General features: G+C 46.6%; 1 non-coding gene across 1 annotated transcript; it reads right to left on the bottom strand.

Moving 5' to 3' along the window:
* Window positions 1-14812: 14812 nt before the first annotated feature.
* Window positions 14813-14997, bottom strand: LOC120996733. Its single transcript, XR_005777849.1, has one exon. It is a non-coding gene; the product is annotated as a U2 spliceosomal RNA (small nuclear RNA).
* Window positions 14998-16287: the final 1290 nt, after the last annotated feature.

The raw sequence follows: 16287 nt of genomic DNA, 5'->3' as shown, positions 1-16287 counted from the left end.
CAGCAAAGGGCAGTAGTGGAATACTAGCTGCAACATGGTTGTCACCTTTCCAGTCAGCTTCCGCTATTCACAAGCGAGGAGTGGGCATGGATGTCTGACCTCTGTGAGGTTTTAAGAAACTTTAAAGGAATCAGCACAGATGGTGAGCGGCGATAACGCTATTATCAGCCTAACCATCCCACTTCTGTGTCTACTGAAACGCTTGCTGCTCACAATTAAGGACGATGCTTTGCATGTGGAAGAGGTGGAAATGGGGGAAGACATTATACAGGGTCATAGCCAGACCACCCTTAGTTCATCTTCTCAAATTGGACGATGAAGAGAAGAAGGAGCAGGAGACGGTTGCCTCCGCTACAGAGGGTAGTACCCATGGAAGTTTAATTCTATCTGTTCTGCGTGGGTGGGCAGAAGAGGAGGAAGAGGATGAGGAGATTGAGAGTCATCCTCCTGATGACGACAGCGAAGTCTTGCCTGTTGATACTCTGGCACACAATTTTTTAGAGGGTCAGCTCACCTGCAGACCCTCGTATATAATGTTTTACAAGGTCAGCTCACCTGCAAGCCCTCGCATATCATTTTTTAGAGGGTCAGCTCACCAGCAGGCCCTTGCATATATTTAGAGGGTCAGCTTACCAGCAGGCCCTCACCTACAATCTTTTACAGGGTCAACTCACCTGCAAGCCCTCGCATATAATGTTTTACAGGGTCAGCTAACCAGCAGGCCATCAATTTTTCAAGGGTGGATGATGCCCTCCTTTCTGTGTAATAAAGGGTGTATTGGAGTGCCGGTTCCTTGTAATTTTTGGCAGCCCTTTCACTTAGTGCATAGGCTTTATGAGTGTAGGAGTCCCACTACCTGAACAATTGTACCACAATGTGAATGAGACCCTCCTTTATGTGATATACAGGTTGTATCGGAGTGCCTCTTCCTTGTAATTTTTGGCAGCCCTTTCACTTAGTGCATAGGCTTTATGAGTCCCACTACCTAAACAATTGTACCACAATGTGAATGAGGCCCTCCTTTGTGTGATATACAGGTTGTATCAGAGTACCTCTTCCTTGTAATTTTTGGCAGCACTTGCACTTTATATACCAGTAAATATATAGGAAATAATGTTTCCTAACAATTTTTCCTCTAAAATCGATTTTATCTTTGGTTTTGTGCGTATTAATGTCAGTCTGTAAAAGTGACATACTACTCGGACAACATCGTTCCCAGCAGCGACCTGGGAGTCCAAGAAGCATTCAGACATCCTCCCCATGCTGTTCCCGAACCATTTCAGTGGTGTTTCCATCAATATCTGACCTTTTTATGTGAACCAGACACCCTCCCCTCTTCAGAGCAGGGGGTGCCCGGTTTAATGCTCTGGTTCTCCCATTGACTTCCATTGTACTCGGGTGCTAGGTAGAGCACATGAGCATCTCAAGGTGTTCGGCACGAGCACCCGAGCACTTTGGTGCTCAATCAACACTAGTTCTAACCTTAGGAAGAAGCCAAAATAAAATATCCACTCAAAATCTAATACCGTGACATCTTTAATTAGATGAATTTCCTAACCATTTCTCCCTATTCAAGCTTTTCACATTATATTCCTGTTCTATTAAGAAACAACTACCGCAGTAAAAAGACTTTTGCAGTATCAGACTACCGCAGTATCGGACTAACGCAATATCGGACTACCACAGTATTTGGTTTTCTAAATGATCAGATGCCATTTTAGAACAATGTTGCTGGTTACATTTATTTGCATTTCTATCTTCTATATCAATTGCTTTATTTGGCCGAGGATAACTCCCATCGGGTGCAATTAAATGGCAAGAATGAGGCAAATGAGTTTGTCCTACTGACCAATCGACGGTGATAAGAGCAGTTGTTTATAATGTACAATAGACGCAGCGCTGCAGATAATGGCCCCATCCTTCAGCTAAATTGTTTACAGCACTCCAGCACAAGTATCTGATAAATCGTCTTAATGAGCCAGAACCTAAATGGGGAACGAAAACCGTCCAAACAGTTAAAGAAAATAATTCTTTTGTTAAACGCACAAGTCTTGCCACAAGATAGCACAGAGGAAAGCATCATTGGGATTCAGCATATAAGCCGGCCAGCCGTCTGGAATATATTGGCCGAGAGGCAGGCACCTTGGATGGGTGCACAGACAGGGAGAGCAAGTTCTATGCGCTGGTTAAATTATGTACATCGATAAAAGACTAAAAAAAAATGACAAATGTGTTTACAAATCTCAATGTTTTCAGACGGGCGATGAGGGATTTAATGGGGTTGTAAATGGCACTGGTTCCCCGGGGTTTTAAGATCTCATTTACGAGTGTAGATAGAAGGAAATGAAGATGATTGTAATTATTATCTATTGTAAAGCACAATTGTGACTGGAGGTGAATTACACTCAGTAGATTTATGGACCCAATCAGAAAAAGTCTCTGTTATCTTCTTTAATGTTCCCACATACAAACTGTGGCATCTATAACTGTTATGCTGAAAAACGGACCTTTCTAGATGACTTTTTGAAGTAGTTTGTTGGTAGGATAATGGGGAATTGTAGACACTAGGGATGAGCAGAACCATTCTAAATGAGCTGGATTCGGACAACATTTTTGTAAAAATTCAAGGTGGACCCGAATTCCAATTTTTGGTGATTCGATATGGACAAATTTTGGAGGGAGAGAAATCTTTTTTTTTTTTTTAAGTAAGAGATGAGAGAAAAACTAGGAGACCTCAGAGTGTCATACACAAATTTCAGACTAACTTTTGCACTTTGAATTTGGCTGAATCGAAGAACCCAAATAGAATTTTGAGTGATTTGCTCATCTATAGTAGACACCCATAAAATATACCGAAATTATTTGGGGGTCTTACCTCTAGAACCTCCACTTACTGGGAGAATGGAGACCCTTGACCTTTATTATTTAATTTATAAATGTGCATCACTGCAATGTACATTACGTAATTCACAATCATAGAAAGAAACAAATCTTTTACAATATTAATGCCTTCCATACCTCTAACGTACATGTACGGCAAGTTGGGTCTTTAAAGGTGGCGCCCACTCCATAGTGCAGCGTGCACCACAGCCGTCGAGTTTCTGCTGTTCTAACCAGCACACAGCCTGGGCTAATGTCTATGATCGGTGATAACGCTAATCACAGACATTTAACCTCTCAGATGTCATGGTCATTTGTGACCATTGCATCTGAGATGGCTTTCCCCAGGAGCACTATGCTCCCGTCACATGAACTGCTCCCCCACATGGTGATCAGGGGAACTGTTAATTTGCTGTGGTAGCCTCAGTTTATGTGAAGGAACCAGATGAGTGTTTTAATTTTCTACAGTGTACAGAAATGTGGAAGGACCAACAAAAACTTAAATGAAAAAAATAAAAACTGTGGCTTGCTATGCCACACTTTTTGCCAACCAGCAGACCTCCAATTATGGAACTGTGTTTCCCTCACACATGAAATGATAGAAGATGAGATGCTTTACTGTGAATCCCTATTTCACCCTCCATCGTCTTCTGCAAGGGAAATAAAGCTTCTTAATAGGAGTTTTGTTCATTGGCAATGCAAATTTTTGCAGATCTGCTCACCTCTAGATTTACTGAAATAAGCCTTTGAAGCATGTGAAGATTTACACATTTTGGCACTAGTTGGTGCACCAAAAGTACTGTTTTGACACTAGTAGTTTTGGACGGGGGTGTAGCTATCGTTAGTGCAGAGGTGACAGTCACAACTGGTGCACATGGCAGGTGGGGGCATTTGACACTGGAGCCCATGAGCTTAATTTTTCAGAACTAGATGTATTTGGCTTAGTAATTCATAAAAAGTTCTCCAACTTCAAGGAATGTTCAGGATTAATTCCCATTTTCAAATCTACAGTTGGGTGTTCCCTACTTTTCTTTGGCATGTGAATTTGATTACAGGCCCTATGAAAACACATAAAGACACTACAAAAGGTCTGTAAAATGGTTCCATGTTTATATGTGTATGTTTAACATAGGCTTGGTTTAGGATGTTTACTTTTGGTTGTCAAGAAACATTTACCCACCATGCCAACTGAGCCCACTTACAAATTACAGCATACTTTACAAGAGAGCGATGTAATGCAGGTCCACAACATTATGAGAAAGATGCATCTTTACTGTTATATAAAAAGTTAAATATTGTAAGATACTGTTTTCAGTTATAGAACTGTCCCTTAGCTTCACTTCATTTGTGAGTTGTCTCAGTGGCAGACACTGGTGTAACTATAGGGGCCGCAGCGGTTGCAGTTGCGACCGGGCCCCTATGCCAGGGCCCCCCTTGCCAGTGGTACTGTACTTTTCCCTTTATAAGATGCAGTGCATCTTCTAAAGGGAATACTAGTGAGCGCTTCCATAATTGAAGCGCTCACTAGTCTGCAGGCAGGAGGAGGGGGAGAGAAACACTGTGAGTGCTGTACAGTACTTACCCCTCCTCCTGCTCGCTCTTCTCAGGGCCAGCGCTGCTGTGTCCTGGCTGCCTGCAGCGTCAGGACGTACAGAGCGCACCTTGACCTGACGCTGCAGGAGGTCAGGTGACTGAAGAGTCAGCACTGAGAAGAGAAGACAGCCAGAACAGGGAGAGTGGCGACAGGAGAGGTAAGGTTACTTTATTATTTTACAGTCTGATATGGAGGTCTAATAGGGGGTCTGGAGAGGTTTAATGCGGGTCTGGAGTGGTCTATGGGGGGTCTGGAGGTCTGACTGGGGGGGTATGGAGGTCCGACTGGGGGGTCTGGAGGTCTGACTGGGGGTCTGGAGAGGTCTAATGGGGGTCTGGAAAGGTCTAATGGGGGTCTGGAGAGGTCTATTGGGGGTCTGGAGGTCTGATTGGGGTCTGCAGGTCTAATGGGGGTCATATATATATATAGGGTCTGGAGGTCAAATGGGGGTCAGATATGGGGATCTGGAGATCTAGTGGAAGTCTAGAGTAGAGATGGCCTTGTGGTTCGCCCGGCGGTCGTTTGGCGGCGAAGTTTGCTCGTTCGCGATTCGACGAACATGCGAACATATGGTGATATTCGCACGCACCATTTTTTTTGCATAGTGCCAGACTTTGACCCATGACACATCCATCAGGTGGGACAGGACAGCCAATTGAGACGTTTCAGCACATGGACACACCCCCAACCCTATAACAGAACCCGATACGGTAGACATTTTACATTATGTGTTTTGCCAGTGTAGGGAGAGGTTGCATTTTGGAGCAGGGACAGTTAGTGACACCAAACGCTAGCTAATAGGGCCACAAACGTCCTTTTAAAGAGGACCTTTCACTACTCTACAAACTAAAAACTAACTATATCAGTGGGCAGAGCGCGCCCAGGGGTCCCCCTGCACTTACTAGTATGTCTGGGCGCCGCTCTGTTCCCCGGTATAGGCTCCGGTGTCTGCGCTCCCTCTGCTGTACTGGAGTGATTTCTTGTATGAGGCGTGTCCCTTGCTGCAGCGCTGGCCAATCGCAGCGCACAGCTCATAGCCTGGCTTTGAGGGGTGCTATTGCTATATACCTTCTTCCACAAAATACTTATTGAGGGCTGCGATACACCTGCTTCCACAAAATACTGTTTCCGCTAAATACTGATTGAGGGGTGCTATATAGCAGTTTCTGCCAAATACTGATTGAGGGGTGTTATTGCTATACAGTATACCTTCTTCCACCAAATACTGATTGAGGGCTGCGATACACCTGCTTCCATAAAATACTGATTGAGGGCTGCGATACACCTGCTTACACAAAATACTGATTGAGGGGTGCTATTGCTATATACCTTTTTCCACCAAATACTGATGGAGGGCTGCGATATACCTTCTTCCACAAATACTGCTCTTCTCTACGGACTTAGGCAGAGGGTAATTTAGAAAATGACAGCCAGAGGAAAAGGCAGACCGTTCCGCAGGGGTGGTAGGGGTCGGGCAGGTGCACCAGGCCGGAGTTTAAGTGGGAAATTGGAGAAGGCGCATGCGATAACTTCAAAGGGCACACCAGAGTTGGTTGAGTGGCTCACTCAGCCTTCCGCTTCTGCACCCTCCTCATCCTCTGTATCTGCACCCTCCTCACTCTCTGCTGTGTGCACCCCCAAAGACACCACCACCACCACCATAGCCCCTCCACTCGAGTCAGAGGAACTATTTTCCCATCCATTCCCAGATCTTACCGATGTGCAGCCATTCTTGGCTTCGGATGAGGAAGAGGAGATTGAAACGGCCGCCTGACGACAGTACCCAGATCAGCCCAAGTAGTTTGGTCCCTGCTGTTGCTGCCTACTCCAAGATCTCTAATGTCAGTGGTGGTGAAGGTGACGATGATGACATGTCGATGGACGTCACGTAGGTGCCCACAAGAGAGGAAGAGGAGGTGAGTTCAGAGAGAGAGACGGAGCAGCAGATAAAGAGGAGAAGGAGGAAAAAGCAGGTAGAACTCACAGTGCACAGGAGGCAAAAAGCAGACTTCAAATGTATCTGGAGCGAGCCATCCACCATGCACGGTCACGTTTTGTGTGTTACCGCCACGGATTGCATGCAGGCCTGCCTCTTCTTCTCCTCCTTCTCCTACTCCATTCTCTGTCTCCTCCTCAGTTGACTCCTCCTTTTCCATTGCTACCGTCTCTTCCACTGCACGCCCCAAGCTCCCCAGAACCTATTTGACGTGCCAGGTGAGACGTTGCCATGCTGTGCTGCGGCTGTGCCTTGAAGCCAAGAGCCACACCGGTGCTGCACTGCTTTCAGCTCTGCGGTCACAGGCCGATCAGTGGCTAACCCCGCTCAATTTGACAGTTGGTAAAGTGGTAAAGTTGGTAAAGTGGCACGTCATGAACTTAGTCGTGCAGCGATTCGTTGCCAAATACCCTGGAGTCCAGGACACCTTGCGGCAGGCCAGGAAATTCTCTGGCCATTTTAGAAGATCTTACACGGCCATGGCTCGCCTTGCTGACGTTCAGAGGCGACACCACTTGCCCATTAGAAATGTCCCGAACTATTCGCCATTTAACATTTCCCGGCTAACATCGCTTGATCGCGTTTGCCGCGGCGGGCCCCTATACGTCATCATTGAGCAAACTTTGACCCTGTACCTCACAGTCAGCAGACACATTCCAGCCAATCAGCATACCCTCCCTCCCAGACCCTCCCACCTCCTATCAAAAAGCAAAGACAGCATCCATCTTAGATTCGTTCTGAAGCTGCAGTGTTAGTTAGAGCAGGGAGAGTGCTGCTGCTGCTGATTTAATAGGGAAATCGTTAGCTAGGCCAGTGTTCTGTGTCCACTCCAGTCCTCAAAGACTGCTGGTACTAACATGAGGACGGGGCAAGGGAAACTGGGAAAAGGAAGCCACCGGCCCCTTTTAACTTTGACCAAATAAAACTCAGACAACTTAGTTTTATAAACCAATCTTTTACTGGGTGATGATCGGCCACAGCAAATTGTTTCCTTATTACAAAAAGGTATCAAAACCCCACCTCCTCCACGAACCATCTCTCCGATGCGGTATACCACCCTGGGTCCCCAGGGCGTACGTTCGCCAATAACTGTTTACCAGGATCTTTCATTTCCAACTTCCGCCAGCTGTGACTTCTCTTCCTCCTTCAACAAAACTCAAAGAGAGACATAATGAACCAAACTGGTCTTTCGACCATAAACCACCATCAACACTCATTACCATTTCCCTCTATTTTTATTTATTTATTTATTTATTTTTTTTTTTTTTTATATATCATATAAACTGAGATCTGAAACCTAAGGGCGGGAGGGAGGGCAACTCGGCTCACCCTGACAAGAGGAAGTGGGAACCACTGTCCTCCTCTATATAATCTTTCCTTACTCCTCCTACCATCGTCTCCTCCTCCATACCCTCCCCACCTACATTCTTTTAACCCCCTACCTTCCTTTCACTACCATAACCCGGGGCCTATTCCATCACCCCTACCCAGGGAAACTAAGGGAGGGGAGAGGGGGGACCAACAGTCCCTCATCACCCTCCATACCCTGTCGGGTGCTCTCCAGACTCATCTGCTGTAAGGACAGCATCCTGACAACACACCAAAAAGCCCTTTTAGGGCTGGTACATCAGTCTGCTTTTAAAAAAAAATAATTATATATATATACAGTGGGATGCGAAAGTTTGGGCAACCTTGTTAATCGTCATGATTTTCCTGTATAAATCGTTGGATGTTACGATAAAAAATGTCAGTTAAATATATCATATAGGAGACACACACAGTGATATTTGAGAAGTGAAATGAAGTTTATTGGATTTACAGAAAGTGTGCTATAATTGTTTAAACAAAATTAGGCAGGTGCATAAATTTGGGCACCACAAAAAAGAAATGAAATCAATATTTAGTAGATCCTCCTTTTGCAGAAATTACAGCCTCTAAACGCTTTCTGTAGGTTCCAATGAGAGTCTGGATTCTGGTTGAAGGTATTTTGGACCATTCCTCTTTACAAAACATCTTTAGTTCATTCAGGTTTGATGGCTTCCGAGCATGGACAGCTCTCTTTAAGTCACACCACAGATTTTCAATTATATTCAGGTCTGGGGACTGAGATGGCCATTCCAGAACGTTGTACTTGTTCCTCTGCATAAATGCCTTAGTGGATTTTGAGCAGTGTTTAGGGTCGTTATCTTGAAAGATCCAGCCCGGCGCAGCTTCAGCTTTGTCACTGATTCCTGGACATTGGTCTCCAGAATCTGCTGATACTGAGTGGAATCCATGCGTCCCTCAACTTTGACAAGATTCCCAGTCCCTGCACTGGCCCCACAGCCCCACGGCATGATGGAACCACCACCATATTTTACTGTAGGTAGCAGGTGTTTTTCTTGGAATGCTGTGTTCTTTTTCCTCCATGCATAACGCCCCTTGTTATGGCCAAATAACTCCATTTTAGTTTCATCAGTCCACAGCACCTTATTCCAAAAGTAAGCTGGCTTGCTACTCTTCAGAGAAAATTAAAAGAGGAGGTAAACTTACAATTGACCCCCTTAAATACTCTTTCTCATAATTGGATTCACCTGTGTATGTAGGTCAGGGGTCACTGAGCTTACCAAGCCAATTTGAGTTCCAATAATTAGTTCTAAAGGTTTTGGAATCAATAAAATGACCAAATTTATGCACCTGCCTAATTTTGTTTAAACAATTATAGCACACTTTCTGTAAATCCAATAAACTTCATTTCACTTCTCAGATATCACTGTGTGTGTCTCCTATATGATATATTTAATTGACATTTTTTATCGTAACAACCAACGATTTATACAGGAAAATCATGACAATTAACAAGGTTGCCCAAACTTTCGCATCCCACTGTATATATATATTGCAGTTGCCTACCCGTGTGTGAGAGACCACAGGCCCACAGACTGTACTGTGTGCACACCACTCATATCGGGTGGCACAGTACCTTGCAGATAAAAAAGTCCTTTAATTTTTACCCTTTAATATAATTACAGTTGCCTGCCAGTGTGTGTCAGGCCCACAGGCTGTACTGTGCCCACTGCCAGTGCCCACCACTCATATCGGGTGGCAAAGTACCTTGCAGATAAAAAAGTCATTTCATTTTTTCTCTGTAATATAATTACAGTTGCCTGCCAGTGAGTGTCAGCCCACAGACTGTACTGTACCTACTGCCCACCACTCATATCTGGTGGCACAGTACCTTGCAGATAAAAAAGTCATTTAATTTTTTCTCTGTAATATAATTGCAGTTGCCTGCCAGTGTGTGTCAGGCCCACAGACTGTACTGTGCCCACTGCCAGTGCCCACCACTCATATCGGGTGGCACAGTACCTTGCAGATAAAAAAGTAATTTAATTTGTACCCTTTAATATAATTGCAGTTGCCTGCCAGTGTGTGTCAGGCCTACTGACTGTACTGTGCCCACTGCCAGTGCCCACCACTCATATCAGGTGGCACAGTACCTTGCAGATAAAAAAGTCATAAAAATGTTTCTCTGTAAAATAATTGCAGTTGCCTGCCAGTAAGTGTCAGGCCCACAGACTGTACTGTGCCCACTGCCCACCACTCATATCGGGTGGGACAGTACCTTGCAGATAAAAAAGTCCTAACATTTTTTCTCTGTAATATAATTGCAGTTGCCTGCCAGTGTGTGTCAGGCCCACAGACTGTACTGTGCCCACTGCCCACCACTCATATAGGGTGGCACAGTACCTTGCACGCATAGTACCACTAAAAAAATGATAGGCAGAGGCAGGCCACCCCGCAGGGGCCGCTGTGCTCGTGGTACTGTGATTTCCTTTGACCCTAGAATAATGCCCAGTGTTTAGAGGCCACGTACCCTGAACTCAAAAAATTCTGATGACATAGTTGACTGGCTTACCAATCTTCTACAGCTTCCGCTCAGAACCTTGACGCACCATCCTCCTCAGCTCAGCTTCGGGCACCTCTAAAGTTACCACTCGCCCGCCCGCCTGCCGCCACCACCAACACTAGCACCACAGCTGCTTCACTTGATCTGTCAGAGGAGTTATTTACACATCAGTTGGAAGAAATGAGTGATGCGCAACCATTATTGCCAGAGGATGTAGATAACAGGGATATGTCTCAGTCAGGCAGCATTACACACATGGACGTACGGTGTCATGATGATGATGTTGTACCCGCTGCTGCTTCCTTTGCTGAGTTGTCAGATACAAGTGAAGCGGTTGATGATGACGATGTGTCCATGGATGTCACGTGGGTGCCCGCTTGAAGATAAGAAGAACAGGGGGAAAGTTCAGATGGGAAGACAGAGAGGAGGAGGAGACGAGTTGGAAGCAGGGGGAGGTCTTCGCAAGGAGCTAGTGGCACAGTCAGACAGCATGTATCGGCACCCGGGGTCAGCCAGACAGCACGCCAATCAACGCATGCTATTGCCACCACCAGAATGCCGTCATTGCAAAGCTCAGCAGTGTGGCATTTTTTTTGTGTGTCTGCCTCTGATAACAGCGATGCCATTTGCAACCTGTGCCAAAAGAAACTGAGTCGTGGGAAGTCCAACACCCACCTAGGTACAACTGCTTTGCGAAGGCACATGATCTCACATCACAAACGCCTATGGGATCAACACATGATGAGTACAAGCAGCACACAAACTCAAAGCCACCATCCTCCTCCTGGTCCAGCATCTTCAGCCACGTCAACCACTCCTGTCCTCCTTGCCCCCTCTCAACCACCCGCCACTCCGCCTCTCAGCTTCAGCAGTTCCTGCTCATCTGCCCACAGTCAGGTGTCTGTCAAGGAAATGTTTGAGCGTAAGAAGCCAATCTCACAGAGTCACCCCCTTGCCCGGCGTCTGACAGCTGGCTTGTCAGAACTCTTAGCCCGCCAGCTTTCACCATACAAGCTGGTGGAGTCTGAGGCCTTCAAAACATTTGTAGCTATTGGGACACCTCAGTGGAAGGTACCCGGACAATTTTTTTTTCACGAAAGGCAATCCCCAACCTGTACTCTATTGTGGAAAAGGAAGTCATGGCATGTCTGGCACACAGTGTTGGGGTAAGGGTCCATCTGACCACTGATACCTGGTCTGCAAAGCACGGTCAGGGCAGGAATATCACGTACACTGCGCATTAGGTAAACCTGCTGACGCCTGCCAAGCATGGAATGCATGGCTCTGCAGAGGAGTTGGTGACACCGCCACGACTTGCAGGCAGGCCTGCTGCCACCTCCTCTACTCCTCCTACTCCATCCTCTTCGCTAACCTCCTCGGCTGAGTCCTCTTCTGCTGCTGAGTCTTGCTCCACATCAACTGCACCCCCCCAGCTCCCCAGGGGCTATTCCACATCCCGGATACGACAGTGTCACACTGTCTTGGGGTTGACTTGCCTGAAAGCAAAGAGTCACACCGGACCAGCACTCCTGTCCGACCTGAACACACAATTGGATCAGTGGCTGACCCCGCACCAACTGGAGATCGGCAAAGTGGTGTGTGACAACGGAAGCAATTTGTTGGCGGCATTGAATTTGTGCAAGTTGACACATGTGCCGTGCATGGCACATGTGTTGAATCTGATCGTACAACGCTTTGTGCATAAGTACCCAGGCTTACAGGACGTCCTCAAGCAGGCCAGGAAGGTGTGTGGCCATTTCAGGCTTTCCTACACGACCATGGCGCACTTTTTCAATATTTAGCAGCGAAACAACATGCCAGTGAGGCGCTTGATTTGCGACAGCCTGACACATTGGAATTCAACACTTCTAATGTTCGACGGCCTGCTCCAACAAGAAAAAGCCGTCAACGAGTATTTGTATGACCGGGGTGCTAGGACAGCCTCTTCGGAGCTTGGTATTTTTTTGCCATGTTACTGGACGCTCATGCGCAATGCCTGTCGGCTCATGCGTCCTTTTGAGGAGATGACAAACCTAGTCAGTCGCACCGAAGGCACCATCAGCGACATCATCCCATTTGTTTTCTTCCTGAAACGTGCCCTGCGAAGAGTGCTGGATCAGGCCGTAGATGAGCGTGAAGAGGAAGAGAAAGAGTTGTGGTCACCATCACCACCAGAAACAGCCTTATCATCATCGCTTACTGGACCTGCGGCAACACTGGAAGAGGAGTCTGAGGAAGAGGAGTCAGAGGAGGAATGTGGCTTTGAGGAGGAGGAAGATTAACCACAGCAGGCATCCCAGGGTGCTCGTTGTCACCTATCTGGTACCCGTGGTGTTGTACGTGGCTCGGGGGAAGAACAGACCTTCAATGAGATCAGTGAGGACGAGGAACGGGACATGAGTAGCTCGGCATCCAACCTTGTGTAAATGGGGTTTTTCATGCTGTCATGCCTGTTGAGGGACCCTTGTATAAAAAGGCTGAAGGAGAACGACCTGACTGGGTGGCCACGCTACTAGACCCCCGGTATAAGCAGAAAGTGGCTGAAATGTTACAGAATTACCGGAAGTCGGAAAGGATGCAGCAGTTCCAAAACAAGTTAAAAAGTATAAGGGTTATGTCACAGCACAACGGGAATCTAACAGGGGAAGAGGTGAAAGTAATCCTCCTCCTACCACGACCACGCAGGCAAGGACAGGACGCTTTACAGATGTGTTGTTGATGGAGGACATGCAGAGCTTTTTAAAGCGAACCTGTCACCGGGATTTTGGGTATAGAGCTGAGGACATGGGTTGCTAGATGGCCGCTAGCACATCCGCAATACCCAGTCCCCATAGCTCTGTGTTCTTTTATTGTGTATAAAAACCGATTTGATAAATATGCAAATTAACCTGAGATGAGTCAGAGCTTGAAAATATGACTCTTCTCTGGTCACACAAGTAAGATATGATTCTTTTATGTTAATTTGCATATGTATCAAATCGGTTTTTATACACAATAAAAGTACACAGAGCTATGGGAACTGGGTATTGCGGATGTGCTAGCGGCCATCTAGCAACCCATGTCCTCAGCTCTATACCCAAAATCCAGGTGACAGGTTCCCTTTAAGTCCTACGCATCGCCACAGCCCTTCGGGGTTCACCCTCAGAGAACGACTCGACCGACAGGTAGCAGACTACCTCGCCTTAACAGCAGATATCGACACTCTGAGGAGCGATGAACCCCTTGACTACTGGGTGTGCAGGCTTGACCTGTGGCCTGAGCTTTCCCAATTTGCGATAGAACTTCTGGCCTGCCCCGCTTTAAGTGTCCTGTCAGAAAGGACCTTCAATGCAGCAGGAGGTATTGTCACTGAGAAGAGAAGTAGCCTAGGTCAAAAAAGTCTAGATTACCTCACCTTTATTAAGATGAATGAGGCATGAATCCCGAAGGGACTGACAGTGGGGGATGCATTTGACTAAAAAAGGCCTGATGAGATGCCTTGGGCTAAAAATGGTCCACACGCTGCTGTATTTAATCTCTGCATGCCGGATGACTTACGTGACTTCTCCTACATCAACTAGGCCACCAACTAGGGTTCAAGCCGCAATGTTTTAGTGCACTTTCTGCCTGGAAAACATAAATTTTTCCGGCCGCTGCTACAGCAGCGGCTGCAACAATACCAAATTTTTCAGGCATGTGTACATGCCTAATTTTTCTGGCCTTTGGTGCTGCACTGTGGCTGCAAAAACAAAAATAAAAAAAGGCACGTACATGTGTCAATTCCCCTTCGTGATCGTTACCTTGTTGTGGTGAAGGGGCTTGCGTATCACAATGAAGCGATCACCTCTATGAGTGTGTTGGCAATGTTGGCACACCCCAGATGATAAGGTCGTTGCTTCATTGTGAACAGACCAAAAGCGATCGGCTGGATAATTTTGCATAGAAAAAACATAAATTTTCTATGTGATCATCTAAGGTGATTATTAAAGCCTACTAGGCCAACAATAGGCCCACACTGCAGAATCATTGTTTTCTTAACTGTCACTGAACTACCTCAGCACGACCATAGACTTTGAAAAACCGCCATCGCCTGCAATCTCCCAAGCATGCGCACGAGCACAGTCATCACTACACCAAGATTGACGCATAGAGGAATAAAATTTATGTCATGAGTGTGTCAACTATTGACAACTCTTTGCGGTTGTCTAAAATCTATTCGATACACGTCCCCTGATAGGGGACGCAACAAGGATTAAACTGATAAGAATAGTACTACTTAACACACCACTCATATAGGGTGGCACAGTACATTGCACGGCGCACGCGCAGTGCCCCAAGTTGGAAGTAAGAGGACCGACCAACCATCTTTTTCCATCTCCCGATTCCTAAAATCTATTCCATACACCGGACCCTGATAGGGGACGTAACAGGGATTAAACTGATAGGAATAGTACTACTTAACACACCACTCATATAGGGTGGCACAGTACATTGCACAGCGCACGCGCAATGCCCCAAATTGGAAGTAAGAGGACCGACCAACCATCTTTTTCCCTCTCCCGGTTCCTAAAATCGATTCCATACACCGGCCCCTGATAGGGGACACAACAGAGATTAAACTGGTAAGAACAGATACTTTTAATTTTAAAAAAAAGAGGACAGCCTCTGCGGAGCGGGGTATTTTTTGGCCGCGTTACTGACTGCTCATGCACAATGGCTGTAGGCTCATGTGTCCTTTTGCGGAGGTGACAAACCTGGTCAGTCAAACCCAAGGCAACATCATCGACCTCATCCCATATGCGTTTTTTCTGGAGCGTGCCCTGCGAAGAGTGCTGGATCAGGCTGTAGATGAGCATGAAGAGCATGAAGAGGATGAAGAGGAAGAGTTGTGGTCACCATCACCACCAGAAGCAGCCTTGTCGTCGTCGATTGCTGGACCTGCGGCAACGCAGAGAGAGGAGTCTGAAGAAGAGGAGTCAGAGGAGGAAGGTGGCTTTGAGGAAGTGGAAGACCAACCACAGCAGGCGTCCCAGGGTGCTTGTTGTCACCTTTCGGGGACCCTTGGTGTTTTACGTGGCTGGGTGGAGGAAGAGACCTTCAATGACGTCAGTGAGGACAAGGAACGAGACATGGCTAGCTTGGAGCTTGGAATCAACCTTGTGCAAATGGGGAGTTTGCGGTTGTGCAAATGGACTGTTTGCGGTTGTTTGCGGTGCGTTAAACGGGGAGTTTGGTCTGTCACTGTGAAGCGAGCGTAACCCTTACACTACCTGATCGATACAACATCATACCTGATCGCATACACACACTGGATGTTTTAAAGCACGTTATTCCAAACAATTTAGGAATGTTAGGTGATTTATGCCCTTTATGGATTAAAACCCGACTCTGCGTCAACTACGTAAATTACCATGGGAGTTTTGCCATGGATCCCCCTCCGGCATGCCACAGTCCAGGTGTTAGTCCCCTTGAAACAACTTTTCCATCACTATTGTGGTCAGAAAGAGTCCCTGTGGGTTTTCAAAATTCGCCTGCCTATTGAAGTCTATGGCGGTTCGCCCGTTCGCGAACATTTGCGGAAAATTCGCGTTCGCCATTCGCGAACGGAAAATTTTATGTTTGCGACATCTCAATTGCCCATCAGACATCTGATTTGTGGCTGCCGGACACGCCAGCAGAAACGTGCTGTTAACGACTACTTGTACAAACTCTGCGGCAGGACAGGTTCTGGGGAGCTTGGTTTCTTTTCACTGCGCCAGTGGCTGCTAATGCACGACGCATGCAGACTTCTGCAGCCATTTGATCAGATCACCAAACTGGTCAGTCGTAGCCAGGCCGCTATCAGTGACATCATACCTTACACCTTCTTTCTGGAGCATTTATTGCGTTGTGTCATTGATCAAGCCGTCGAGGAGCATGAGCTGGAAGATAAGGAAGTCGCAATGCTGA

This window comes from Bufo bufo, chromosome 3, assembly GCF_905171765.1.
Source record: "Bufo bufo chromosome 3, aBufBuf1.1, whole genome shotgun sequence".
Classification (NCBI taxonomy): Eukaryota; Metazoa; Chordata; class Amphibia; order Anura; family Bufonidae; genus Bufo; species Bufo bufo.
The sequence above is the reverse complement of the archived record's forward strand: the minus strand, read 5'-3'. Positions and strand labels throughout refer to the sequence as shown.